Source organism: Ailuropoda melanoleuca, chromosome 12, assembly GCF_002007445.2.
Source record: "Ailuropoda melanoleuca isolate Jingjing chromosome 12, ASM200744v2, whole genome shotgun sequence".
Classification (NCBI taxonomy): domain Eukaryota; kingdom Metazoa; phylum Chordata; class Mammalia; order Carnivora; family Ursidae; genus Ailuropoda; species Ailuropoda melanoleuca.
Window position 1 is genome coordinate 4720935 of NC_048229.1, and position 27017 is coordinate 4747951.

At 49.4% G+C, this 27017-nt stretch overlaps 1 protein-coding gene, 2 long non-coding RNA genes and 1 pseudogene across 4 annotated transcripts in view; 1 reads left to right on the plus strand and 3 right to left on the minus strand.

The window, feature by feature from the left end:
• LOC117795306 overlaps positions 1-8505 on the minus strand; it is a 24522-nt gene extending 16017 nt beyond the window's left edge. For both annotated transcript variants that reach the window (XR_004619278.1, XR_004619279.1), the window contains exon 1: positions 8239-8505. This is a non-coding gene — a long non-coding RNA (uncharacterized LOC117795306). The remainder of the gene's footprint in view (positions 1-8238) is intronic.
• LOC117795335 lies at positions 3124-3242 on the minus strand (annotated as a pseudogene).
• A 14686-nt stretch (positions 8506-23191) lies between the features above and the next one.
• The window catches only part of SCARB1 (scavenger receptor class B member 1), a 97781-nt gene continuing 93955 nt past the window's right edge, over positions 23192-27017 (plus strand). The window contains exons 1-2 of the mRNA XM_034639657.1: positions 23192-23338; positions 23897-24025. The gene's annotated coding sequence lies outside the window, so the exon portion shown is untranslated. The remainder of the gene's footprint in view (positions 23339-23896; positions 24026-27017) is intronic.
• LOC117795304 lies at positions 23868-24650 on the minus strand. Its single transcript, XR_004619275.1, has 2 exons — positions 24440-24650; positions 23868-24132 (listed from the first exon to the last, which is right to left on the minus strand). It is a non-coding gene; the product is annotated as an uncharacterized LOC117795304 (long non-coding RNA).

A 27017-nucleotide genomic window follows, 5' to 3' on the forward strand; every position in this document is an offset into this window, starting at 1 on the left:
AAAAAAAAAAAGAATACAAAATAAAGGACGCCTGGGTGGCTCAGTTGGTTAAGCGTCTGCCTTCGGCTCAGGTCATGATCCCAGGGTCCTGGGATAGGGTGCTGGGATGGGGTCCTGCGCCCGTCTTCTTGCTCAGCGGAGTCTGCTTCTCCCTCTGCCATCCCCCCCCGCTTGTGCTCTCTCTCTCTCTGACAAATAAATAAAATCTTAAAAAAAAAAGAATACAAAATCAAGATTTAAAATTAAAATAATAAAAAAAGAATACAAAATCAAGAAAATTTTAAAATTAAAATAATAAAAAAAGAATACAAAATAGATAGCAATACCTGACAGTAGTGAACCACTATGGTCCAGCCCTGCCTCTAAGTCCGGGAGGAGTTGGTTTCTGTCTCATAGCACAGTCAGGACTCAAGTCTCTGTTTCCCTATTTGAGCCATTCCGCCCTTCGACTGGCTCCCATGGAAGCACTTAACTATTTACTGTGCGGAAGAGAAGCGTGGTGGGCTCTACCAGAGCCGAGATCGCTGAAATCCCCCTGGTCTGCCAGAGAGAATCAGGCTCAACAGCAGTGTGTGAAGTGAGGAGTGTTTTTGGCTACAGGAAACAGAAAGAACAAATCACTGAGGATTAAACAAAGGGGTGTTGATTTGGTCACGCAACAAGAAGTCTGGATGTGGGCAGTAGGGCCTGCCCTGGGGTTCCGTGAGCCTCCCGTGGCCACAGCTCCAGGAATCACATCTGTCCTCAGAGCAGGAAGGGGGACGAGTGGCCTCAGCCATATCCGCATTTTTTTAAAAAGATTTATGTATTTATTTATTCGAGAGAGAGAAGGGGGGGAGGGGCAGAGGGAGAAGCAGAATCCACGCTGAGCAGGGAGCCCAATGCTGTGGGGCTCGATCCCAGGACCCCGGGATCATGACCTGAGCCCAGGTCAGACGCTTCATCGACTGAGCCCCCCAGGCGCCCCCATATCCGCATCTTTTAAGAGGAAAATAAACGTTTTCACGGACCTACCCTCAGGTCCTTGATCAGAACAAGGGGCCAGACTGGTAGTAGACCAGGCTTTCTCAAACTCAGTACTGTGGACCTTTGGCCTCGGTAATTCTCCGGTGTGGGGCTGTCCTGAGCACTGTAGGGTGTTGGATGGCGCCCCTGGCCTCTACTTACTAGATGCCAGCAGCCTCCAGTGTGATGACCAAGAATGTCACCAGAGATTTCTGAAGTCCCCTGCCCCTCCCCCACCCTTGAGACCCACTGGATTTGACCCATCATGAGGCAGTACTTGAGGCTGGCTATGTTACCACCTTAAAACAAGAGATCAAAATGAGCAAAGGAAGATGGTTGTAGGCATAGGGGTAGGAGGTAAAAGCAGTGAGAATGAAACCTGACACGTTCTTATTCCTTACGTCCTCTCGGTAAAGGTCAGTAATACACATCTGCAGACCAGTGGTTCCCAAAATGCACGCAAGAGGACCCCCCAGGACTTGTTGAAAGTGCACTCCCTCAGGCCTAGCCCAGACGCTCTGATTCAGCGGGGCTGGGACACTGCATTTTTAGTCAAACCCGTGAGGATTCTGGATTTTTTTTTTTTAAGATTTTATTTTTAAGTAAGCTTTGCACCCAACATGGGGCTCAAACTCACCACCCCGTGATTGAGAGTCACACGTTCTACTGACTGAGCCAGCCAGGCGCCCTGTGCCTCCTACTTTTCATTGGTGACACCCCCGCAAAAGCTGCTTCCTTGCTGGGGTGCCCTTCCAAGGACTGGGCCGAATCCTTTGCTGGGCAGGATGGTGCAGGTGCCGGTGCCCCAGCATGCATGGGAAGTTCTTCTAGAAGCCCACTATTGCCCAGCAGGTGCCAGTAAGGGAGAGGTGCCAATAAATTCACGAGTTTGCACCTTAAAAATCCAGGAAAAAAGCTTTTTATGCTTTGGGATACATATCATGTATCAGTTTCCTCAACTATCTCCCCAAACCTTTTATGAAAATTTTCAAACATACCAAAAGGTTGAAAGAATAATACAAAAAATAATATACTGAATCCTCCCCTGGATTCAGTAATTTATATTTTGCTGTATTTGCTTTATCTATCTAACTCAATCATTTGAAAGCAAATTACAGATGTCATATTTTGAGCCCTAAATGGTGGTTCTTCTTGTCTTTCCTGAGAAGGGCATTCTCTTACGCAACCACGACGCTATTATCATCCAGTAGAATGAATAACCATAATTCTATCTATGATCCAGTCTACATTGAGATTTTCCTAATCGTCCCAAGAATGTCTGTATAGCCAATTTATTTCTCGACCAGGATCCAATAAAGATTTATGCTTCGTCTCTTCCCCTCCCACCCCCTGCCCCCCTCTTCCCTCCCTCCTCCTTCTTCCCTACCACTCCCTACCTCTCTGACTCTCTCTCTCTGGTTGTCAAATGATGCTTTATTGAAACATTTTCCTTTCTAGTTTTTTTTTTTTCAAGATTTATTTATTTACTTGAGGGAGAGAGTGCAAGGGGGGCGACAGAGGGAGAGCGAGAATATCTCAAGCAGATTCCCCGCTGAGCACAAAGCCTGATGTGGGGCTCAATCCCAGGACCCCGAGACCATGACCTGAGCCAAAACCAAGAGTCAGACACCCAACCTCTTGAGCCACCCAGGCGGCCCTCCTTCCCAGTTCTTAAGTAGCTGGACATCCTGCTGATATCATGACGGTGGTGGCTGTCAACATTGCAGCCCACAGGCTGGGCCAGTGCCTAGGGTCTCACAATGGTTCCAGACAGTTCTCTGGCCAAACACTAGTGCTGCGTGTGTCGGGCAATGTTGACAATCTCATCAACAGTGATACTTGCATGTGCCTAATGTTTTTCTGCTTCTTTCTGTGTCTTGGAGGTCCTTGAGGATTTTGAGGACCTGGGTGGAGGCAGAAGGTACCACCTCAGTGTGGGCCTGTCTGGTTCTGGGTGCTCAGTGACACCGTCACCCTCAGACCCCTCCATCCATTGTCTGTTGCACTGGCCATGTCATCACAAACCTTTATTGGAGACAGACCTGCGGGCTGATCTTGGGGGCTGGGGCAGACACGGCCCTGACTTCCCTACTAGTGTACCTCAGAGATATGACCTTGGAAAAACCACAGTTAGGTGGCCCTGTCTTAAGCCACCTCTGTGTGCGTGTTGTCAGGCCAGAAGGACTGTTCCATTCTTGTCGAGGGGAGTGCAAACCTTCTCTCTCCTCACTCAACACTCCTTCCTCTCTCAGTCTTGGACAATGCTCTGCCTTCTTTTATTTCCTAAAGATGGACATTGACTTTGGAGAAGCAGGCCCACCGGATTCTGGATTCATTGGGTTGTTTCCTTATGGATGTGCACCATTTTGAAAAATATGGTACAAAGTAGAACAGATTTATTGTCTGGGATTTGCACTCCCTTCTCCACCTGCCCCTCCCTTAGTCTTTTTGGCCCAGCTAATATCTCCACTGGCCTTGTGTTCAGGCTGAAGAGCTTACCTTCCTCTTCTCATACCTCCAGTGGCGTCCTTCAGCACATACTAGGGCTCAGCCTCTAAAACATAGCCGGACTCCGGCAGCTCTGCCAGCGCCTTGGTCTAAGCCACCGATTTCCCGCATCTTAATCCCCCCAGCACGTCTCTCTGCTCCCTCTGGGGTCCTGGACAAGCCACTCTCCTCCCAGCTGTGTGGGGTGCACTGATTTCTAGAAGGATGATGGCTTGAGCCCATGGCCCTCATTCCTCATTTCCAACTCTCTCTCTGGGCAAATGCAACAACCAGGAGGGGAAAGCACATGGGGGTGTGAAGGGCATGAGGAAGGGGGTGAGCTCAGGGACCCCGGAAGGTGACTGAGTCTTCCCACATGCTGGTTTGCCAGCCCCAGTTAGCTGTTGAAAACTGGAAGCCCTCCCCCACTTAAAACCATCCAAGGACCACACGTCCCACTCAGAGCACCATCCCAGCCCTTGGCCTTGGCTCACCTCCGCAGTCCTGTAGCCTGAAGGTTTTCTTCTGCCTCAGGCCCTTTGCAGCCTCCTCTGCCTGGAACGCCTCCCCTGACATCTCTCATCAGGGCCCTTCTGCTCTTCCAGGCCTCCCTTCCCTGACCACCGTCGCGGGTGACCCCATTTCATCCTTCATAGCAGGTATGAGTATTAACAGTTTTCTGACCCGTTGTGTTGAGTGCATTGTTGGTTTCCCATGCCCTGAAAACCAGTAACTGACACACACCCAGCGCTTGCTTCAGTTTGACATTTCTTAACAGCTCTGTGATCAAGGCGTGGTTATCTTTCAGATTTTACTGATGTGGAACACGGGGTCGCCAGACAGTCTGACTCTTCACCACCGTGCTCCAGACCCCCCTCCCCCATTTAAGCACCATGACCGCGGCGTGGGGGGCTTTTCCCCTTAGCCTCACTGCTTTGACCACAGCTTTCGGAGCTCAGCACCCGAAGCCTCTGAACCAGGCTCCGACTCTGAAAGCAGCATTTTTCCTTCTCCTGGGCTGGGTGGCTGAGCCGTTTCGGTGAGCCAAGGACTCAGGGGGGTTTGTCAGAAGGCACGTGTAGGGGCAGCTTCAGGGACTTCTTGGGAGTCCCTCCATGGTGTGGAAAAATAAAAGACCATCGCGTGGTCCCAGGCTTGCCACCTGAATCTAAGAAGATGGCCACACGTGGTTACTTAAAGTTAAATTAATTAGAATGACAGGAAACGGATTTCTCAGTTGCAATGGCCATACGCCCCCCTCCCCCCCCAAGTACTTAGGAGAAACACGTGGTTAGGGGCCACCGTCCTGCAGGGCGCAGAGCTACAGTGTTCCCATCACCTCGCGCCTCACAGCTCTGCGGGCTGAAAGCCCAAAGTGAAGGTGCTGGCACGTTCCGTGTTGGCTGAGGGCCCACTTCCTGGTTCACAATCTTCTCACTGTGCCGTCACGTGGCAGATGGGGCGAGGGAGTTCTCTGGGGCCTCTTTTTTGTTTTTTAAAGATTTTATTTATTTATTTGAGAGGGAGCGTGAGCAGGGGGAAAGGCAGAGGCAGAGGGACAAGCAGACTCCCCACTGAGCAGGGAGCCCAACAGGGAACTCCATCCCAGGACCCCAAGATTATGACCTGAGCCGAAGGCAGATGCTTAACCAGCTAAGCCATGCAGTTGCCCTGGGGAAGTCTCTTTTCTAAGGGCACTAATCCCCTCATGGAGGCTCCATCCTCAAGACCACTTCCTGAAGGCCCCACCTCCTAGTACCATCACACTGAGAATTACGATTTCTTTCTTTCTTTCTTTTCTTTCTTTCTTTCTTTTCTTTCTTTCTTTCTTTCTTTCTTTCTTTCTTTCTTTCTTTCTTTCAAGATTTTATTTATTTATTTACTTATTCATCAGAGAGAAAGAGAGAGAGTGAGAGAGGGGGAGCACAAGCAGGGGGAGGCGCAGAGGGAGAAGCAGGTTCCTGGCCGAGCAGGAAGCCCGATGCGGGACTTGATCACAGGACCCTGGGATCATGACCTGAGCCAAAGGCAGACGCTTCACCGATTGAGCCACCCAGGTGTCCCAGGGATTAGGATTTCAACATATGAATTTGGGAGAGGGGGACACAAATATTCAGGCCTTACCACTTGTCATGGTTACCAGTTTCCTGCGTGTCCTTCCAGGTGGTCTATGCATTTGGGGACTATTTACGTAAGTGAAGCATACCAGACATACTCTTTCTACCTTGCTTTTTTTGTGTGGGAATATAGTTTGAAAATGCTTTTTTTAAAAAAAGATTTTAGTTTCTGAAATAATCTCTACCCCCAACGTGGGGCTTGAACCTGTAACCCCGAGATCAAGAGTCGCAGGCTCTACCGACTGAGCCAGCCAGGTGCCCCAAAAGTACTTTTTTTGGATCAGTCCATACAGATCCTCCTTTCTTGTTCCCAGATGCAAAATACTCCATTGTGTAGGTTTGCCCTAGTATCCCAGCCAGGAATCGCACGCGGCTATTTACATCTAAGTTAGTTCAAATTTAACAGAATTAGTTCCTCAATTGCACTAGCCACATTCCAAGTGCTCAGTAGAAAGAACTGTTGGGGCAAACATTCTGGGTAGCGCAGACAGAGCCAAGTCCATCATCACAGAAGGTTCTGCTCGGTGGTCCTGGTGAAGATGGGCCACAATTTAGTTAAGCAATCCCCTACTGTCGGGCATTCTCGTGGCTTCCAGTACTTTGCTTCTCTGTAATCATTGTGACAAAGGCTATTCTTACATGTAGACCTTTGTCCACACGTGCATGCATACGTGAAAGGCAAACTTCTCAAGGGAACTTGCTGGGTCAAAGGGCACACGCATTTTAAATTTAGACAGGCTTTGCCAGATCCCCTTCCAAAGGGGTTATACAAATTTACACTTCTGCCAACAACAGCCAGCAATGCCTGGTTCCCCACATCTGAGCCAGCGCGGGGCTTCTCAGACTTTGATCTTGGCTGGGCGAGTCATGCGATCTTAGAGCAGTTTGAACTTCAGCATTATATTACGTTTCCCCCAACATAAGAAGGACCTCGTTCAGTATCCCACTCAACAAAATCCACTTTCAGCGTGAGAGACATTTCTTGAAGCCCTCTGTGTATCAGCCGGGGACTTTGTCCTTCAGGGGGTGTTGGATGTTTATACTGATTGCCTCACCCTGTCTCTAGGTGTTGAACTGTGTGCTAATTATTAGCTATGGTGGATGGGGAGGGAGGGAGAGGCAAAACGGACACGGGATCCCCAAAGCTATGATAAACTGTAAGGGTGCCTGGCTGTCGCTTTTTTAAGAATGTTGATGTTTTTCACTGGGGACTTAGTTAGCAGGTACGTCTGTCCATTTACTGAGCAAGTAAAGGGCTGTCAGCTGGTCCTCATCCTCAGGGACTGGCTGACTGATTGGCTCTTGGAACCCAAGATTCATGCAGCCACAGCTACACAGGACCATTGACTTAGCCACATGTGTGGCTAAACTGTGTGACATTTAAAAATAGTTATGTACACCCGTGTTTGTACTAGCGCTATTCCAGCGGCCAAAAGGCGGCAACAACCCACATGTCTATCAACGGACGAACAGATAAACTAGGCACCGTCTATCCATACGATGGAATACGATGCAGCCACAAAGGGAAAAGAGACTGTAACACCTGCTACAACATTGTGAACGTGGAGGACATGATGCTTGGTGAAATATGCCGGCGACAAAGGACAGCTCCTGTATGATTTCACTTAATTGAGGTCCCCAGAGTAGTCTAGTCCATAGAGACAGAAAGGAAAAGGGCGGGTGCAGGGGGCTGGAGAGGAGGAATGGGGAGTTAGTGTTTCCTGGGACAGAGTCTCAGTTTGGGAAGATGAGAAAAGTTCTGGAGACAGATGGTGGTGGTAACTGCACTCATGCTGTGAGCTGTACCCTTCCAAATGGTTCAAGTGGTAAAAAAAAACAAGTTTATATGTGCACAGAGGCAAGACATGGAACAGAGTTTAGGAAATAGGTGGAGAAACAGAATAGTCATAGAGCTTTCATTTGGGAAGATTTTTAAATGTTGCCTAGAAGAGGAACCAACCACCCGGCACCAGCGTGCAGCGTTCAGGGGCAGCCGGTGCATCACGCTTCAGAAGGAAGCCAGGCGTACCCGCCCCAGCAGTGAGTCCAGGACCGAAAGCCCTATTACGTGTTTGCAGTTCACAGGACTGTCCCCAAGACGCTCCCAACAGCGTCAGCAGCCACAAGGGGGCGCGATGAAGTGGCTGGATACCCCAGAAAGGGCTGTCTCCCTCCCTCGCTCCCTCCCTCTCCCCTTCCCTGTCTCCCTCCCTCCCGGCATTTCCTTTTCGTCCTCCTTTCAATTTTTTTTTAAATAGACCTTATTTTTTAGAGCAGTTTCAGGTTCACAGCAAAGCTGAGGGGAGGGGGGTACAGAGAGTTCCCATACACACCTTGCCTCCCCCCGTGCACAGCCTCCCCGTTATTAGTGTCCCTCACCAAAGTGGCATCCTTCTCTTCTTCAAATTGTGACATTCACATAACATAAAATGCACCGTTTTAAGCATTTTAGTGCACACTTTGGTGGCGTTTCGTACATTCGCAATATTGTGCAACTGTCCCTCTACCTTGCTCCAGAACGTTTCATCACTCCAAAAGGAAACTTCGTACCAGCTAAGCGGTCGCCCCTACTGTCCCTCCCCCAGCTCCTGGCAACGCCAGTCTGTGCTTTCTGTCGTCGCGGACGTACCTGTTCCAGACATTTCGTGGACACGGAGTCACACGCCGTGTGGCCTTCTGTGTCTGGCTCCTCTCACTCGGCATCCTGTCTTCAAGGTTCGCCCACCACGTGGCTGTGTGTGTCCTGCTTCTTCCTCTTTGCGCCTGAATCATATTCCATCATGGGGATGGACCACATTCTTTGTAGCCATGCATCTGTTGAGGGACATTTGAGTTGTTTCCACAATGGTTTAAAGTGGTGAATTTTTAAAAAGATTTTATTTATTTATTTGAGAGAGAGAGGGAGTGTGCACAAGCGTTGGTGGGGGTGGGGGGGTGGGGGGAAGCAGGCTCCCCGCTGAGCAGGGCTCAATCCCAGGACCCTGAGATCATGACCTGGCCCAAAGGCAGACACCCCACTGAGCCTCTCAGATGCCCCTAAAATGGTGAATTTTATGTCATGTGTACTTTTGCTCCTGTAAACAGTGCTGTGATGGGCAGGCCGGTGTAAGCATCCGTTTGAGCACCTGCTTTCAGTCCTTATGAGTATGTCTAGGAGAGGCACTGCGGGGTTGGACGGTGACTCTGTGTCGAAGCTGATAACCACTGACTTTCTCCACTTTTATTTTTGATTTCGATGAGCAAACCCTCTCAACATAAAAGATTTTCAGGTCATTTCCGAAACCCCTCCACTCTCTACCAAGCAGCCTGGGATTTCTTCACAACGTATGCCTGATTCCTGGCCCTCTGCTGCTTAAACCCCTTCACTGGCTTCCTTCAGTGCGGGCAAAAATAAAATGCGGCTTCCTCGCGTGGCCTCTAAGGCTCTGTAAGATCTGGCCCTTGACGGTCCTTCCAACCTCACCTCCCGCCAATCTTTCAGGTCTTATGTCCAAGTCATTTTTTTTTTTTAAAGATTTTATTTATTTATGTGACAGAGAGACAGCCAGCGAGAGAGGGAACACAAGCAGGGGGAGTGGGAGAGGAAGAAGCAGGCTCCCAGGGGAGAAGCCTGATGTTGGGTTCAATCCCAGAACGCAAGGATCACGCCCTGAGCTGAAGGCAGACACTTAATGACTGCGCCACCCAGGTGCCCCGTCCAAGCCATCTCTTGAGAGAGAGTGATAGGGTTTCTCCCACCCTCACTCTTGTACATGACTTGATTTTGTTTCCTCACTATACTTATCAAATTGCTGTGTTCTTTAACGTTTCAAAGTAGTGCAAACCTTCCAAGGATTGCACACCCTGTTTCCTCTGCCAGGAATGCGTTTCCCTGTCTTTGAGTGGCAGGCTCCTTTTGTCATTCCAGGTGTAGGTTAACTGTCCCAGAGGCCTTCCCTGGCCTCCCAACTGAAAGTGGCCATCGGGTCACTCTTGACCCTCCCACCCTGTTTTGTTTCTTTACTTAACGTGTTTTGCTATTTCCTTTTTTTAAAAAAATATTTTATTCATTTATTTGAGAGAGAGAGAGAGCACGAGGCGGGTAAAGGGCACAGAGAGAGAGGCAGACTCCCCGCTGAGCAGGGAGCCCGATGTGGGACTCGATCCCAGAACCTGGGATCATGACCTGAGCCGAAGGCAGACCTTTCATCGACTGAGCCACCCAGGCACCCAGAAGATCTTATTTTTATGTAATCTCTACACCCAATGTGGGGCTCGAACTTAACAACCCCAAGATCAAGAGTCACATGCTCCACCGACTGAGCCAGCCAGGTACCCCAATATTGCATTTCTTAAAAACCAGCAGAGACATAAAGGCCACATTGCATGATCCCATGTATATGAAATGTCCAGAATCGGCAAATCTAGAGACGGAAGTAGATTGGCGGTTGCCAGGGGCTGGGGAAGGAGGTGGAACGGCCAGTAACGTTAATGGGTCTGGGGTTTTATTTTGGGGTGATGAAAATGTTTTGGAACTTGACAGAGATGAGGGTCTCACGGGATCATGGATGGACTGAATGCCACAGAACTGTTCACAGTAGAAGGTTACTGTTCTTTCACCTCAATTACAAAAAAGAAAGAAGCCAGTCCCCCCAAAGCCAGATACTGTATGATTCCACTTATACAAAGTACCTAAAGAAGTCAAATTCATTGAAACAGAAAGTAGAATTCTGGTTGCCAGGGGCTGTGGGAGGGAGGAAGCTGGGGAGATGTTGTTTATGGGGAGCGAGTTTTACTTTTGCTAGATGCGGAAGTTCTGGAGACAAGATGGTAAATTTTATGTTATGGGTTTTTTTTTTTTTAACCCTCATTGAAGTTTTTTTTTAAGTCTTTTAAAAAAATAAGCAGAAAGAAATATATCATGTTATTAAGATTTGCTTGAGCTGGATGCTGAGCACGTGGTGTTTATAATATTATTCTCAGGCTTTTAGGATATTCCACAATCAGGATAAAAATTTGAAAGTACTTCCTTGGGATACGTGGGTGAAAAACTGATCTAGGATTTTTTTTTAGCTTTTGTGCAAACCTTTAGACTTTAAAAGCCGCAGTCAGGCTTTAATGATCTTTTAAATTATATTTCTTTTTTTAAAAAATATTTTATTTATATATTTATTCGACACAGAGAGAGACAGCCAGCGAGGGAGGGAGCACAGCAGGGGGAGTGGGAGAGGGAGAAGCAGGCTCATAGCAGAGGAGCCTGATGTGGGGCTCGATCCCAGAACGCCGGGATCACGCCCTGAGCCGAAGGCAGACGCTTAACGACGGAGCCACCCAGGCGCCCATAAATTATATTTCTAAAAGACGATCTTTTAATTATGTTTATTAGGTGTGAAAAGCATACCTAATATATACACATGATTAAAATAATTCGACAGGATTGTTAAGTTACCTCCTGCTGCTGCTTCATAAGCTGTTCCAGACTCAGTGGCGGAAAACGACAAAGTATGAGGATCATATCGCCCCAGCTCTGGGGGTGACTGGGCTCAGCAGGGTGGTTCCATGCAGCTCTGTCAGGTGCTTGGATCAGAAGTGGTTGGGGGAATCGAGAAGCTTCCTCACTCGGAGGGCTGGGCCCCCTGGTCGGGTTGCTGCTAGAATGCAGCACAGAGCATCGTCACGTGGTCTGGGCTCCAAGAGCGAGCACCAGCGAGCAGGCGGACACCGCATCGCCTCCACCCTACCGGCCACATCTTGTGCATCAGAAGCGAGTATAACTAGAAGGTGCAACTTCAAGGTCACGTTATTAAAAAGGAACCTCCAGCCTCTCCTCCCATCTTCCCCGGGGCTGGAATGTGGACCGGGTGCTTGCTGAGCCAGCTGTGACCCTGGGAGGGGAGGCAGCAGCAAGACAGCAGCCCACATGCAAAGGGAAGGGAATTAATGTCCACCTTTTCAGTTGGGTTTTTGCCTTTTTTTTTGTTTTTACTGTGATAAAAAACACATAACATAAAATGTAGCATCTTAATCATTTTAAGTGTGTAGTTCAGTGGTGTGAAATATATCCACGTTGCTGTGCTCAGATCTCTCGAACGTTTTCATCTTGCAAAGCTGAAGCTCATCAAACACTAACTCTCCATTCCCTGCCCCCCTCCAGACCCTGGTGACCACCATCCGACTGTCTATAAATCTGACCACTCTAGGTCCCTCATGTAACTGGATCTCTATTCAACTTGCGACTGACTAGCTGATTTCACTTAGCCTGATGTTCACAAGTTCATCCATGTGACAGAATTTCATTCCTAATTTTTAAGGCTGAATAATGGATAGACCACATTTTGTTTACCCATTCATCCACTGGTGGACATTTGGGTTGCTTCTGACTCTTGGCTATTGTGGGTAATATTGCCAAGAAGATGAGTGTGCAAATATCTCTTAGAGATCCTGCTTTGAATTCTTTGGGTGTATACTCGGAAGTGGGATTGCTAGATCGTATGGTAGTTCCATTTCTAATTTTTTGAGGAGCTGCCATACCGTTTTCCATCATGGCGGTGCCATTTTACACTCCCACCAACAGGTTACAAAGGTTCCAATGTCTCCACATCCTTGCCCATACTTGTTATTGTCTGGTTTTTGGATAGTAGCCATCCTAATGGGTGTGAGACGATATATCTCTGGTTTGCATTTCCCTGATAATTAGTGATGTTGAATCTTTTCATATGTTTGTTGGCCATCTGCATATCATTTTTGGAGAAATTTCTATTCAAGCCATTTGTTCATTTTTGAATTGGGTTATTTGTTTATTTTTATTTTTTAAATTCAATTAATTAACATATAATGTATTCCTGGTTTCAGAGGTGGAGGTCAGTGATTCATCAGTCTTATATAACACCCAGTGCTCATTACATCACACGCCCTCCTTAATGCCCATCACCCAGTTACCCCATCCGCCCACCTCCTTCCCCTCCAGCAACCCTCAGTTTGTTTCTTATGATTAAGAGCCTCTTAGGGTTTGTCTCCCTTTCTGGTTTTGTCTTGTTTTATTTTTTCCTCTCTTACCCTATGATCTTCTGTTTTGGTTCTTAAATTCCACATAGGAGTGAGATCTGATAATTGTCTTTCTCTGACTGACTTATTTCATTTAGCATAATACTCTCTAGTTCCATCCACGTCATTGCCAATGGCAAGATTTCATTTTTTTGATGGATGAATAGTATTCCATTGTGTATGCATACCACATCTTCTTTATCCATTCATCTATCAATGGACATCTGGGCTCTTTCCATAGTTTGGCTGTTGTGGACATTGCTGCTCTAAACATTGGGGTGTGGTGCCCCTCTGGATCACTACATTTGTATCTTTGTGTTAAATACCCAGTAGTGTAATTGCTGAATCATAGGGTAGCTCTATTTTCAACTTTTTGAGGAACCTCCATACTGTTATCCTGAGTGGCTGCACCAGCTTGCATTCCCACCAACAGTGTAAGAAGTTTCCCCTTTCTCCACATCCTCTCCAACATCTGTCATTTCCTGACTTGTTAATTTTAGCCGTTCTGACTGGTGTGAGGTGGTATCTCAGTGTGGTTTTGATTTGTATTTCCCAGATGCTGGGTAATGTAGAGCATTTTTTCATGTGTCTGTTGGCCATTTGTATGTCTTTGCAGAAATGTCTGTTCATGTCTTCTGCCCATTTCTTTCTTTTTTTTTTTTTTTTTAAGATTTTATTATTTATTCAACAGAGATAGAGACAGCCAGCGAGAGAGGGAACACAGGCAGGGGGAGTGGGAGAGGAAGAAGCAGGCTCATAGCAGAGGAGCCTGACGTGGGGCTCGATCCCATAACGCCGGGATCATGCCCTGAGCCGAAGGCAGACGCTTAACCGCTGTGCCACCCAGGCGCCCCTGCCCATTTCTTAACTGGACAATTTGTTCTTTGGGTGTTGAGTTTGATAAGTTCTTTATAGATTTTGGATACTAGCCCTTTATCTGGTAAGACATTTGCAAATATCTTCTCCCATTCTGTCGGCTGTCTTTTGGCTTTGTCGACTGTTTCCTTCGCTGTGCAAAAGCTTTTTATCTTGATGAACTCCCGACAGTTCGTTTTTGTAACTGGGTTATTTGATTTTGTTGTTACTGTTGAGTTGCAGGAGTTTTTTTTTTTTAATATATATTCTAGATATTAAGCCCTTATCAGATATCTGACTTGCAAATATTTTCTTCCATTCTGTATGTCGCTTTTTCACTCTGTTGACTTTGTCCTTTGATACATAACGGGCTTCACTTTTCATGGAGAACCGTCAAAAAATTCACAGGTATGTTTTAAGCCACACGAGTATAAAAGGGTTTTGGCAGAAAGTAAGTCTTGCTCTACTTTGACGCCCCCCCACCCCACCCCTCAGAGGCAACTTTTATCACCGGATTCTTGTGTGGTTTTTCCAAAGATTTTTTCTGAGACTTTGAGATGTACAGTTTCCATAGAAGTTGTACAGAGTTTGTGTTTATACAAAATGAACTGCAAAGCGAATCCTGGCTGTGACAGGGCCCTAGGGACCTTGTGATCCCTATTTGTGACCCGAGGGACTGACAGTGGGTGATTTGGAAGGATCTTCCAGTCCTCTCACTTTCCAGCCCCCCCCCCCCGCCGCCCCTTTCTCCACAGGGTTTATGGAGCTCATGTCTTGGCTTGGAAGGTGATTTCTTTCTCTTCCTTTTTCTTTCTTTCTTTCTTTCTTTCTTTCTTTCTTTCTTTCTTTCTTTCAAGATTTTATTTATTTATTTGAGAGAGAGAGAGCATGAGTGGAGTGGGGAGCAGAGGGAGAGGGAGAAGCAGATTCCCCACTAAGTGGGGAGCCATAAGCAGGGAGCCCCACGAGGCAAGATCATGACCTGAGCCGATGTCAGACACTCAAGGGACTGAGCCACCTGGGCACCCCTTGAAAGTTCCTTTCTTAAAGGAGAAAGTGTTAGTTCCCAACTGTGTCTGAGTAGTTGCTGTTATGCAGGAAGGTAAGAGTTCCTGTTTTGTTTTACTTAAGAAAGAGCTCTGTTCCTGTTGTCGGCTCCATGCTGGGCAAAACTCCGATTTCAGTTCTTTATTTTCTGTAAATTCCAAGGAACATGAAATGTGGAAACGGGAAGAAAACAAAAGTGGTGGGATAGCAGCCTGTGGGGAAGGCGCAGCATAAGGGGATCGCACGGGGTGAGTTCAAGTTACCCCCCCCCCAATCACCATGTACCCTCTTTCCCTGTTAGCTTCCAAGACCCCAGAGTTTCAGGGGGCATCTGGCACCCAGCTAGAGTTCATGTTTCACAACAGAAATTATTTTCCCAAAGCTCTGGAGGCCAGAAGTGGGAAACCGAGGTGTGGGCAGGGTAGTGCTCCCTTAGAAGCCTGTAGGGAAGGAGTCCTCCCCACCCTTCCAGCTCCTGGCGGCTCCCGCATCCTTGCGGACACATCACTCACGGCTCTGCCTCCCTCTTCACATAGCCGGCTTCCGATGGCGTGTCTCTATGCCGTCTCTTCTTACGAGGACATCCGTCATGAATTTAGGGCCTGCCCTCGTGCAGTATGACCTCACCTGTGCACCATCACATTGGCAAAGACCCGATTCCCGAGTAATGTCACACTCGCGGGTCCGAAAGGTAGGACTTGAACATATCTTTTTATAGGGAGCAGGATTCTGAAACCAGATGCAAAGAAGTGAAAGAATTCAAGAACTATCAGGACAAGAGAACAGATTCGACGGGGAGGGGGCGTGGAAGTAGAGGGACGAGGGAAAGACACACACACACACGCACACACACCCGTGTGGCTGTTACCTGCACGACAAAGCGCACAGTGCCCAGATGGCGCGGGTGTCCTGTTTCTCCGGAGCAGGTTTCTGACGATCGTGTTTCGGGAACTGGGTTCCCGTACCTTGGGGCCCACAGACGCATTGCTGAAGTAAACACCTTCTGCCCTGACAACCTTTCTCCCTTGCCGGTGGGGCAGGACTGGGCCAGAGGAGCCCGCAGAGAAGAGCCCTTCTCCCACGGAGCCGTGGATTGCACTAACTCCTGGGGGGGTGGCAGCACGAGAGCCAACATGAAGTACAAAATCAGGAGAGGCCGCCCCAGATCTCAGCCTCCTCAAGGAAAGGGCGGGATGGGACGCAGCCTCGGGCTTGTCTCAGGGAGAGGGAGCCAGAGAAGAGGTCAGCGTGGGAGTCCTTCCCTCCCATGTGCGCACGGATCACAACATTTGGCCTTCTGGGCTCCCTCCTCCCATGGCCTATCTTGAGTGAATATCAGAATCCTCTGGAAGGCATGTGAAAACACAGATCCCTGGACCTCACCTGATTCAGCAGGTGTGGGATCCGAACCAAGAATTTGCATTTTGTCACATTCCCGGGTGCTGAGGCTCCTGGGAACACGTGGACAGCCACGGCCCGCAATGAGTGGCTCTCAGCCCTCGCTGCCTGAGAGGATTGCACGGAGAGGCAGAAATGACACCAAGCTCTGTGCTGGACCCCAGATCAGAGAATCTCCGAGGATGGAGCCCAAGGTTGGCGTGAGGTATAGCCCACAGGATTCTGGTGGTCAGCCAGATTTGAGGTGAACAGCCCAGTTCCTCCTTGTCCATCAGATGGCAACTCAGAAAGCCTTCCCTGACTTCCCCCAATGGGGTCAGGTCCCTCAATCATTCATTCATTCATTCATTCATTCATTCATTCATTCATTCTTTCATTCCCCAAGCCATCATGCCCCTCTCATGCTATGGGCCCTACTGTGAGGAAAGGCATGATCTTTGTCCTCATGCTGCTTTCATACCAGTGAGGAGACAGGTAGTAATAGGCAGGACAATATTAGGGAGTCATGGAAATAAAATAGGATGATGTGATAAGGAGTGTCTCTCTAGATGTGCTGGCCAGGGAGGCCTTTCCGAGGAGGTGACATTGGAGCTGGACCTTGAGGGAGATGCTGTGGAGACTGGTTGAAAGCAGTGAGCACAGCACGTGCCAAGGTCCTGTGGTGGGCACAAGCTGAACATATCAGAAGATCCACAAGAGGCAAGGATCCTGCAGCTCAGGGAGTGAAGAGTGGGGAGAAGTAGGGAAGGGGAGGTGGCCCAGGGCCTTGTGGGCCCCGGGGAGGGGTCTGGGCTTTATGCCCATGCAATGGGAAGCCAGTGCAGGATTTAGGCAGGAAGTAACTCGAGCCTGTTTGCTTTGAAAAGTGGCCCCTCTGCGACCTCTGTAATACACCCTCACCAGCGCGGATTCCTTTCCCTGAGAGCATTTCTCTTAGGTGCCAGTATAGACTCAGTGGTGTGAGAGTAATATCTTTGTCCCTACGGGTCTGGAACCTGTATAAGGCTGTGGCTGAGGCACCCCCCCCATGCCCACAGGAAACAGAGTTAAACCAACGGCCCTGTGAGTGTCCGGTGGTCCCCCTTGGCACCACCTTGTCTCTGGCAAAAAGCCATTTCAGCTGTTGGCAGCTGTGTCCAGAGTGGTGTCAGCATCCGTTGCTTGCCGGACAATGTTTTTGGAAGCTGCTTCTACCTAAGTTCCAGCCACGTCCACCACGCACCTCAGCCTAGTGGCCAGGAATGACTCCCCCTCAGGAAAGAAACAGGCAACTTTGCTGTTCCACAGTTGAGTGAGCTTTGAAAACAGGCAAGGGCCTTTCTCGATCCTCAAGAATTCTTTGTATGACATTGGCACGCTCCTGCCCCGCTGCACCGTGCCCATCCTCTTGCCCTGATGCTGCGGACTGCGTCCCCATGCCTCAGTGGGCTCTAGGCGGAGGAGGTGGACCCCCCCACCCCCGACTGGAGCTGCAGTTTTCTGGGAGGGACAGAAAAGGTCACTCTGGCAGGACCAACAGCAAAACAGACGAAACAGACGGGGACTTGATGCAAATGAGCTGTTTAGTTAGGCGGAATCACAAAAACTTGGCTTTCTTTTGAAAGGCCCGTGTGGTGTCAGGCCCACACATAGTAAGAGGTTAAGTGGTTCTCTTGAGTTAAAAAGAAGAGCCTGAAAACTCAGCCCAGATTTCAACAAACCAGTGCTCATACACTTTGGACCTGGGAACAAAAGCTCTGAGAGAAGAGAGAGAGAGAGAGAGAGAGAGTAAGAGGGTGAGAGAGAAAGGGAGGGAGGAAGAGAAGGAGGGAGGAGAGAAATTTGGACTGTGAGCCTTTTGTGCGCTTCTAGATACTTCTCCGAAAGCTGCTGCCATAACCACGCCACCCTCACACTCTACATTTCAGTCCCTTGACCACACAACGGTTGCTCTCACCTCAGGGCCTTTGCACTTGGTGTGTCCTCTGCCTGTAATCCCTTCCCTGGGTCTTCCCATGGTTGGCTGTACTTCATTCAGTTCTTTGCTCAAATACCACCTTCTCAGAGAAGCCCTGCCCTCACTCTCTTTATCCAGCCACTCTGTTTTGTTTCTTTCTCAGCATTTGGCATTATCTGGAGTAATTTTGCTTATTTGTGAACTTGCTTTTGTGTCTGTCCCCACCCGCTGGAATGCAGCTCTAGGAGAGAATGGACCTCTCTCATGATCTCCAGTGCCCAGAACTGTCCTGACACATAGAAGACACTCAGTAAACATTCACTGAATGAATCAATCAATAAAGCTCTTGATTGTGCCTGCTGGCTGCCGGCCAGAGGGTTTCATATCTGTATTCATTGAGATGCTTTTGGCTGAACGTACTAGAAAGCACCAACCCAAACAGTTTAACAATGAAGACATTTATTATTTCCACATAAGGAGAAGTACTGCGAGGGGCGGCTTTGGGGTTTTCAGTTTCAGCGGTCAAGGATGGCCATCACTGAGGACCCAGGGTCTTCCCGTCCCCCTTCTCTAGCATTTCCTGCAGAGCAGGATGGCTGCCTCCCACCCAGGCATCTCACCCAGATGGGATAACATCCAGCAGAAGAGATGCAGGAGTCATCTCCTCCTTGAGCCCTTTGGGACCATTTTCTCTGAAGTCCTCTGGCACACCGCCCACCTGTCTTATTGGCCAGAATTTGGTCATGTGCTCCCCCCCCCAAGCTAGTCAGAGTGAGGCGAATGGTGTTACCAAGACTCGCTTAGTGTCTGTCCTCAGCATCCCTTCCTGAGGAGGGCACGGGGTCCCCCTTTGGGAGCATCTGTGGCCTCTTGGAGGAAGGTGGGCACTTTGTCATTGGTAGAGAAGGGGGTGGGAGAGATGAGTTTTGGGAAGGTGGCGCATGGTGTCTATTATACAGGAATTTAACGTTGAATTTTATGGTCAATAATCCTGTCAGCAATTGACCCTTGAGTGGATCATTTTTTTTAACACACTTTATTTTATTTTATTTTTAAAAAGATTTTATTTATTCATCTGAAATAGAGAGAGAGCATGAGTGGGGGAGGGCAGAGGTAGAGGGACAACAGGCTCCCCGCTGAGCAGGGAGTCTAATGAGGGACTCGATCCCAGGACCCTGAGATCATAACCTGAGTCGAAGGCAGATGCTTCACCAACTGAGCCCCCCAGGTGCCCCAACACACCCACTTTAAACAACAATTCTTTTCAGTAAGAATAACTATTTTCTGGAGTCCTTCTTTACTATTTTATTTTATTTTATATTTTTAAGATTTTATTTTTTTTCAGTAATCTCTACACACAACGGGCTTGAGCTCACAACCCGGAGATCAAAAGTTGCATGCTACACCAACTGAGCCAGCCAGGGGCCCCTCCTTCTTTAGTTTTAAACAAGAAAAAAGAGGAATACGTTCCTATTTTTAAAGATATTTATTAAAATATTTCATGTATGTGAATGGGGTTGTGTCTGTGTGTGTGTGTGTGGCATCTGGAATTCTTCAAATTAAATTTCATGTAGGATACAGTATTTATTAAAGGGTAAGTGATAGAAACGTGCTGATTGGAAGCTTATGTGTAAATCATTAAAACGCAACGGTAACATGGCAATTGTTTAGTGCAGGGATTGGCAAGCTTTTCTCTGTAAAGGGTCAGATAAGTATTTCAGGCTTTTTGGGCCATAGGGTCTCTGTCACAACTACTCACCTCTGCCATGGAATCAAGAAAGCAGCCGTAAACGACATGTAGTGAATGGGCTTGGCTGTGTTCCAATAAAACTTTATTTGCAAAAACAGGCTGAGGGCCAGATTTGGCTTGTGGGCTGTAGTTTGACAATTCCTGGTTTAGAAAACTTAGGCCAATAAAGGATTTTTTTCAGGGGGAATATTTCATCACTGACTTTTTTTTAGAGTGACTGCTGCATGGTGATAATTAGAAGCAGACCGGGTGTGAGTGGGTTTTATTACTGCTTTTAAATTATCCAGTGGCAATGCACTGTGGGGGACTGCATCCTCTGTCTCAGCCTCGGTACTCCTCCAACTTCCTTTCTACAGAGAGGGCACGTGGGTCTCAGAAGAGGTGCCCAGGGCTCAGAGGGGTACCTGGAAAGCAGCGAGCCCCCATTGCTGGCATGTGTCCCCTTCCTGCCCCTCTGCGTGGCGGGGTCCTCTTTCTGGGACAGACCCCGTGTGGGTCTGTGTTGCTCAGGGAAGCCAGCGGGTTGCCCCACTCGGGCTTGGCAGCACTTCTCCCTCTGGCCCAGGATGGGCCCAGGAAGGAAGCGGTACCATCAGAGTGGGCTTAGTGACAGTTTGGAGGCCCCCAGCCCCTCACTTCCCTCTTCTGGAGGCTGCAGGGAAATCTCCAGAGGGTCCGCCGTACCTGCTTTTCCTCCCCAAGCCCTCCCCACCCATATCTTATCTGCCATCTCCCTCCTCAGTGCTGGATCAAAGACCGACTCTCAGGTCTCCTTCTTTATAGCTCAGCTTCCAGTCAGCCTCCTGAGAGGATTCTCGAAGCTCTGACCACACTGCCTGCACTTTGTGGGGGTTCTGCTTCTGTCCTTGCGCGGCTCAGACTTTCATCATTGTGTGGATATCAACCCTTTGAAAGCGTGCAGTCTGTGCAGCCATCATCACCGTCCATCCCCCCAAAAGGATACTCTGTTCCCAGGAAACACCAGGGCCCTGGCGCCTACCCCCGGCCTCTGGTGCCCCTATCCTGCATCCCGTCTCTTTGACCAGGACCCCTCTGGCTGCCTCATGGGAGTGGGATTCTGCAGTATGTGCCCTAATGGTTCGTGACATCATGCCTCAGCTTTTCTTCCCTTTTCTTTCCATTCTTTTCCTTCCTTTCTTTCTATTATTTTTTTAGCAGTCTCCATGCCCAATGTGGGGCTTGAACTCCCCAACCCCGAGATCAAGAATCCCACGCTCCACTGACTGAGCCAGACAGGCGCCCCCTGCCTCAGCCTTTGAAAGCCTTGTCCTGGTCAGGAGCCATCCTCCTGTGTCCAGCAGGCAGCAAGCTATGGGAACAAATAGAAGCTTCTATCCTCTTGTGAGCCGGCAGAAATGGAGCAGAGTTCTTAGCTCATGGCTGCTGGCCGAGTTCTCCCCACACACTTCCACCTTTGTCCTGGAAAGTGACTTTGTATTGGAGGCTTAGTCCTTGTCAGAGAGGCACTATCTCAAGTATTGAGAGCCAGGGGCAAAGGTGATGTTCGATTGCCAGCCCTTGGAGAAGGAAGGTGGCTGGAGGCTCACAAGGTGCCGGATGATTCTGCAGAAAGCTGGGATTTTTGGGGGCCAGGCTGAATCTCCAGGGAGATGTCTGGGGACTCTGGAGACCTCCCTTAATATTTGCAGGATCATAGGGGAGTCTTTACCCATTGAAGAAAAACAACTCCTAAGACGTCATTTGCATCAGTACCAGAAATCAGCATCTTCATTAAAATCTATCCAGGGCACTTCTGCCTCAGGGCCTTTGCATTGGCTGTTCCCTCTGCCTGCAAAGCTCTTCCTCAGAAATCTGTGTGGCTCCTTCTTGCACTTTCTTTAAGTCTTCGATCAAATGTCACCTTCTCACAGAGGCCCTCCCAACCACCCCCTTTACATCACCCACCCCCTTCCCCACTGGAGGCAATTCCCCTGCTCTCTTATTTCCCCCCCAAAGCACAGATCATTCTTTCCCCCCCACCACCACCCCCTCCCTGGTCCAGATCATTGTTTAATACAGTGCTGTTCAAAAGAAATGCAATGGGAACCACATCTGCAATTAAAAAGTTTTTAGTAACTACATTTCCCCCCTGAAGATTTATTCATTTGTGAGAGAGGGAGATTGAGAGAGAGAGAGAGAGCACACACAAGCAGAAGGAGGGGCAGAGGGAGAGTGAGAGAGAATCTCAAACAGACTCCCTGCTGGGGGCTTGATCCCAGGACCGTGAGATCAAGACCTGAGCCAAAGGCAGACGCTTCACCAATGGAGCCACCCAGGAAGCCCTGAAATTAATTTTAAGAGTGGATTTTATTTAACCCAACATATCTGAATGTTGTCAGTTCAACATGTAATCGATATAAAGATACTGAGATATTTTGTTCCTTCTTTCATACTAAGTCTTTGAAACCTGGCATGTGTGTGACGCAGCCCCTCTCATTGGGATGAGCCCATTTCTAGCCCCGAGGAGCCCCATGAGGGCTCCTGTACTTGACACCGCAGCTCTGACAGGTCATGAAATTTACCAATGATTATGTTGATCATGTATTGATCTTGCTTGCCTGCTGGACGGTCAACTCCTCACGGCCGGGGAGCTTTGTCAGGCTCACCGCTGGGTCCTTGGCATCTCGAGGCATGCCTGGCACATAGCAGGTGCTCGGTCAACACTGGACGAATGAAAAAGACAGGGAGCTGCGAGCTCTGGCCCTGATCTTGCTTGAGCAGCAACCAAAGTGGCCAAACACGACGATCTCCTCTTCCTCAAGTGCTTTTTCTTTTCTTCCTGTCCTTCCCCTCGCCTCTGTCTTCTCCTACTCTACTTCCTCCTTTCCCTTTCTCCACTTTTTCCTTTTCCTCAGCAAAGAGTGTCCTTATTCACGTCTGGGCTCTGGAGGCAAGCGACTTTGGTTCAGTCCCTGCTCTGCCACTAACCGGCTGTGACTCTGTTTAATCAAGTCGTTTCTTTATACGCAATAACCTGGTTCGGTGCCCCTGAGGAGAATACTGAGGGCTCCTGGGCTGGGGTGCGGCCCACGGCATGTGGCTGCCTGCACGGGGCGATGATTCCATCTCATGCTGGCACCTTGCTAAGTGTGTAATCAGCATCAACTCGTTTAATCCTCATGACTATCCCCGGAGGTGGGCACCGCTGAGATCATCCCTGTTGCACAGGGAAGGAGGCCAGGGCACAGATTGCCAGAGGCCGCCCCAGCTTACGCAGCCTGGATGAAAGGCAGATTTGTAACCACTGGGCTCTGGTAGCCATGGTCCCTCGGTCCATATCGATTAAGGACCTACTGTGTGCCAGGCACTGTTCTGGGAGTTGGGGATGCAGTCATGGGGAAAACAGACTTATGGAGCTCTTCCATTCTAGAAGGAGAGCCAATGCATTATGTAATGTGCTGGGGGTGATAAGTGCCATACAGTGAAGGCGAAGCCGGGAAACGAGATAGGGAGTACTGTGGGGTGTGGTTTGTAATTTAAAAAGAGTGGTTAGGAAGGAAGTTGAGGGCAAGAACGTGAAGGGAGGGAGGGTGAGCTCCATGGGAGTTTGAGAGAAGAGTAAAGGGACTGGGAAGTGCAAAGGCCCTGAGGCGGGCGCAAGGTGTCAGGTTTGAGGAATACCCAGGAGGTAAAGCAGGTGGAACAGCGGGGAGAGGGGAACAAGAGGTCCGGGAGATGATGGTGACCTTGTGGGCTGTGGTGAGATTTTTATTTATTTATTTGACAGAGAGAGAGACAGCCAGCGAGAGAGGGAACACAGCAGGGGGAGTGGGAGAGGAAGAAGCAGGCTCCCAGCAGAGCAGGGAGCCCGATGTGGGGCTCGATCCCAGAACGCTAGGATCACGCCCTGAGCCGAAGGCAGATGCTTCACAACTGAGCCCCCCAGGCGCTCCAGAACTTTGGCTTTTAGTCTGAGTGAGGTGGGGGCTGGAGGAACTTTCTGTTTTTTTCAGTGACAGCTTTATTGACAGGTAGTTCATATAGCATACAATGAACTCCTTTAATGGGTATAATTCACCGGATTTTAATCTATTCACAGGGTTGTGAAACCACAATCAGGACACTTTGGTCATCCCAAAGAGGAGCCTTGTACACCTTAGCTCCTGATTCTCCCCATCTCTTCTCCGCCCCTCCTCAAGGCAGCAGCCTCTCATCTGCTGTCAGTCGCGTGGATTTGCCTCATCTGGACATTTCCTATAAACGGAATTATACACTATGCGATCTTTTCTTTTTTAAAAATTTATTTATTCATTTTAGAGAAAGTGGAGGGGCAGAATCTTCAAGCAGACTCCCTGCTGAGCACGGAAACTGGCGCGGGGCTCGAGGACCTCCCAGGACCCCGAGATCATGACCTGAGCCGAAATCACCAGTCGGACGCTCAACCGAGTGAGTCACCCAGGTGTCCCTGTATGGTTTTTTCTAAGTGTCTTCTTTCACTTAGGGTTTTCGAAGTTCATCCCCCTTGTGGTATCAGTACTTTCTTCCTTCTCCTGCTGAATAACGTGCCAATGTGTGATAATCCGTACTTTATCGACCCATTCGTCAGCTGAGGGGCATGTGGGCTCTCTCCACCTTTTGGCTACCGTGCCCAGTGCTGCAATGACCCCTGGTGCCCAAGTTTTTGTGTGGACACAGTTTTCATTTCTCTTGGATGTGCCCCAAACTGGGATGGCTGGGTCTCACGCTAAGTCTGTGTTTGGCCTTTGGAGAAATGTTTTTCACAGCGGCCGCCCCATCTTACAGCCCCCCCCCCGCAGTGTCTGAGGGTCCCACTGTCCCCACGTCTTTGCCCACACTCACCATCTGTCTTTTGATCAGGGGAGATGTTTGCGCTGAGAAGGAATGTCATCTGACTTGGTCGCACAGGATTCCCCCTGGCACCCACGCTGAAAATATCTTACTCTGACTGTCTTTCTTTTCCTTCTGCATTTTTGTCGGCTCTCCCTACCCCGGCAAGGCCTCTCTTTGAAGCGTGACAAAGCCTTCTCTCCTGCTTCTTAGGCTGCCCCCCCATCCTTTCCCCCCATCCCCCCATCGGAAGTGACTCCCCTCAGTGAGATCAAGGCTGGTCACGTGTCTCAGATGGCCTTTCATCTCCGCCTGAGTCTCAGTCAGGTGACAACCCTGGCCTGACGCTAGGGCCTTCCTGCTGTGTCCTTGAGGCTCTCTTGGGTAAGCACCACGCACATTTGGACCTTGAAGAGCTAATAATAAATAAAAGTTACATTGGGTGAGAGGGTCAAGGCAAATGAGCCCCTTTGAGGGAGGATGGGTGTCAAGGAAGAGGGGTGGGCATCGGGCCAGGGCAGACCCCGAGTACTAGTTCATTGGTTAGTTCCCAAGAACGACCAAGTCGATGGGAATAAGACAATCCCCATAGCTGATGGCTGTCAAAGACCCTGAGGAATTCAATGAAATATGTTAATTCTTCCATGAGTGGCTTGATTGATTAATGCCTCAGTGAGCTAATTGATCACTTCAAGTCTTTACTGCATATGTAACATGTCCCAGGTGCTGGGGAAACATCTGTTAGCAAAACCAGACCAGCTTCTTGCTCAGGAGCTGGGGGAGACAAAAGTAAATAAACCAGTAAGACAATTTCAGATAAAATGGGATGATTTGGTATAGTGACTGGTGGGTTGGGGTTTCCTGTTTTGGGTACTGAACAGTGAAGGCTCTCAGGAGTGGACTTTGAGCTGGAGTTTGGAGCAGAAGTGAGCCCTGGAAGGATCTGGGGGAAGACTGTTCTAAGCACAAGGTACAGCAAATGCAAAGGCCCTGTGGCAGGAAGAAGCTGGGGCTGTTCAAGGAATAGAAAGAAAGCTTGGGAGGCTGGGAGTACAGTGAGCAAGGGGAGAGGCTGGGAGATGGGGTAGAAAGGTGGGTAAGAGCCAGGTCACAGGCCTTGGGACAACACAGGACTCAGCTGTGCTCCCTTGTTGTGGGAACTGATCTAAGTACGCTCTGCCACAGTTTCCCAACGCAGTTAATCCTCACGCCAGCCCTTGGAGAGAGGCTCTTATTGTCTCCACCTGACAAGCGAGAAAACCGAGGCCAAGAACGGGCCAAGTGGCTTTCCCCGGGACGCTGCCGCGGGAAACCCCGGGGCACCATTTCCCCAGACTTGTTCCCCTCTGACACCACAGCCCTGCCCTGACGCCCCGACTTGATCTCCTGCATGCACTCTGGGCAAGGTCAGGTCTCCCGAGAGGAAGAGTGCCAGGCAAGCTCTCTGGCCAGTTAGTAGTAGGCGCCCAATAAATACACACTCAGGCCAGGCCCTGCTTTCCTCCAGGGTTGAATGAGAGGTTCTTTTTTTTTTTTTTTTAAAGATTTTATTTATTTATTCAACAGAGATAGAGACAGCCAGCGAGAGAGGGAACACAAGCAAGGGGAGCGGGAGAGGAAGAAGCAGGCTCATAGTGGAGGAGCCTGATGTGGGGCTTGATCCCATAACGCCGGGATCACACCCTGAGCCGAAGGCAGACGCTCAACCGCTGTGCCACCCAGGCGCCCCGAATGAGAGGTTCTGAAGGCCTACTTCTAGGACCAGTAGTCTGGTCTAGAGAAGGAGGGGCTCGGCCGACTTCAGGGCTGCAGAAGTCAGTGTCAGGAGCGGGGTGGGGGCGTACAGGGGAGCTCATGCCCACGTGTTGTATTTTCTCAGAGCACTTGTTACCTGCGATTATCCACCGCTCATTTGCTCCCTTGCTCATCGCTGTCTCCCTCTTCATTAGAAAGCCGACACTGAGGTCTGTTCCCTTCACCTCTCCGTGCCTGCTTCCTTACCTGTAAAATGGAGCCATTCTGTGCAAGGAACTTAAGCACAGGGCCCAGCATCTAAACGGCTCTGCATCCGTTCATTCCAAATTGCTATTGTGAGCAAGCATTACCTGCCGGGCGGTGCTCTAGCTGCAGGCGAGGGACAAGGCAGGGGCCCAGAGAGACGAAACGTCTGCCCACAGCGTTCTAGTTGGGGGGCTGGTCAAAACGCAAAGGACAAATGACTGCGTAACATGCCAGGTGGTGCCCAGCGATAAGGGTGAGTGGTGTATGGGGAGAGCTCCTGCTATTTTGTTTTACACAGGGTGGCGGGGGAAGGCCTTTCGGATAAGGTGGCAGAGCAGTCATGAAGGAAGGAGCCAGGCAGATATCTCGGGGAACAGAATGCCAAGGGAGGGGGTGTAGCAGGCACTGAGGCGGGAGTCTGCAAGGCTGACGCTAGGGAGAGCGAGGCTAGAATAGAACGTGTGTGTGGCTGGGGACTCGGGAGATGGGAATGAGGGCGCAGAGGTGGGGATGCGGGCTCTGGTGTTTCTCATGAGTTGGGAAACTCCTACTCAGCGTGCCCACGACGCTGGTCAGGACAGAGGAAGTG